At 24.8% G+C, this 2,334-nt stretch overlaps 1 long non-coding RNA gene across 1 annotated transcript; it reads left to right on the top strand.

Moving 5' to 3' along the window:
- Nucleotides 1-952: 952 nt before the first annotated feature.
- Nucleotides 953-1,261, top strand: LOC113387053. The gene is made up of 3 exons (XR_003368044.1): nt 953-972; nt 1,028-1,154; nt 1,224-1,261. It is a non-coding gene; the product is annotated as an uncharacterized LOC113387053 (long non-coding RNA).
- Nucleotides 1,262-2,334: the final 1,073 nt, after the last annotated feature.

Genomic DNA, 2,334 nt, shown 5'->3' with positions numbered 1-2,334 from the left:
AAGTTGTGATATGTGGAAGAAAAACTAAGAATTTTGAGACGATTCTAATGATGTATAATACTTTATACGGTTTCTTTATGAAAACCTCAAATGTTGAGAATAGTATAAAAATTCAGTTTTCCTTTCATTATAAAAAAGTTATAAATGTTACAGGGTAATTTATTTTAAATACTGTCCGATATATATAAAACTAATTGAAAACTTTAATTTTATTTACTCATACAATTATAAAATAAAAAAATAATAATAAATGGACTGGGATTTGAACCCCAAAATCAAAATTAAAACGCTGTGATGTTAACCATTACACCACGAAGATATACAATGGTATTGTAGCAACTCACTATCTTGTATTGCAGGTATAGGATTCTAGAACTTTCTATGCCTTCTATGCATGACGCATGCCACAAGAAGCGCCGCGCGTCACACACGGCGTCCTTAGCCTTTAATGCAAAATTGTTAATTATAGTATGTTTTAAGATACTAGTTTTGCTGGAAATAATCGAATAATATTTTCAGTTATGTGTAATGTGTAATAGTGTTATAGTGTACATTGTTTTCTAATGTGTGTAATGTGCATTGGTGCGAAATATATACCACAAACAAGTTTCGTTAACAATTGTTTAGTAAGCATTGTCTCTGAAAAATATACAATATTTCATTTCTTTGTTGTTACTTTGGATTAAAATACAAAGGTTTGAAAGTTCAACTTAATTTTACGTCATCTGATTTGATTTGGGATGGATAGATTAAGTAATAAGTTATGTATATCTAACATAACCTTAGTTTTAATAGACGAATTCTTTTTACTATTGGTGAGTATAATACTTAATTATGCGTTTATGCATTGTAACTAATAGCTATTTATTTTTAGAATAATTACTGCTAACTACATTATTATTAGTATCTCTAATAAATAATCGGAAACTAGCTATTCGAAATGTCAAAATTTGCAAGTTTTCAATAAAAATGGTAAGAAATGCAAGATAATTTTATTTTTCTCACTAAGGATTTTTATATTGATCAGGAGTTTAAACACATTGAGAAATCAGTTGTACATATTACGTGAAATATAATAAAATATAACATAATAAAATATAACATAACCTAATCTTTTTGAGTGAAGACATACTGCACTTTCATATTTATAAAAGGTAAGACAATACTTGTTATAATATAATTATATGTCTCTGCATTTAAAACATATTCTTATTTATTTTCAGGTAATATTGTTGTAAGCGCAGAAAATAGAGAAACTGGTTTGCTTAGTAGTAAAATGTTATCGAAAAGTTTTTCATCAAAAGTTTGTAACTAAATAAGTTATAGAAAGAAAAGATATAAATTTTGACAGAATAGTCATAATGTTTGATTATAATAAATGCAATGTGGAATGTCAATAAATCTGTACATTTGCATAGCAAGATTTTAGACTATGATATGAAGTCATTATTTTTTAAGGTAAAAGTAGAGTCGAGTGCATTTTACAATCTCATTTTAACGCTTTCATAAATTATTCATATTGATAATATATAATGATATATTATAAATTTATTAACAAGGAATACGAGGTTTCAGATGACAATACAAACTTGGACAAAAATATTTTGGGGTTATGATTGAAAAAGTTTCCCAGTCACTGTTCTAGACGATGAAATAAATATTTCATAATGGATAATAAATATATTAACAACAAATAAAATATGTTCAGATGCTGTGAAATGTTTTATCGAGTGATGATGTTATAAATAGTTAAGTTAATTTGCATTTATTACTTTTATTACTTTACCTACCTTACATTTGATATATATCACGTAAATTATAATCGAATAATTATTCGATTATAATTTACTTGATATATATCAAATGTAAGGTAGGTTTTCCAATGACTGTTCTAGACGATGAAATAAATATTTCATAATAGATAATAAATATATTAACAACAAATAAAATATGTTCAGATGCTGTGAAATGTTTTATCGAGTGATGATGTTATAAATAGTTAAGTTAATTTGCATTTATTACTTTTATTACTTTACCTACCTTACATTTGATATATATCACGTAAATTATAATAGAATAATTATTCGATTATAATTTACTTGATACATATCAAATGTAAGGTAGGTTTTCCAATGACTGTTCTAGATGATGAAATAAATATTTCATAATGGATAATAAATATATTAACAACAAATAAAATATGTTCAGATGCTGTGAAATGTTTTATCGAGTGATGATGTTATAAATAGGAAAGTTTATTTGCTTTTGTTATTGTTATAAAAAAAGTTTACTTGATATGTATTAATAAATATCTATTAAAAAAATAATCAATAT

The sequence above is a fragment of the Ctenocephalides felis genome, unplaced genomic scaffold (genome assembly GCF_003426905.1).
Source record: "Ctenocephalides felis isolate EL2017-DRISC unplaced genomic scaffold, ASM342690v1 CF-g0.4_SCAFFOLD_03571, whole genome shotgun sequence".
NCBI lineage: Eukaryota > Metazoa > Arthropoda > Insecta > Siphonaptera > Pulicidae > Ctenocephalides > Ctenocephalides felis.
The sequence above is the reverse complement of the archived record's forward strand: the minus strand, read 5'-3'. Positions and strand labels throughout refer to the sequence as shown.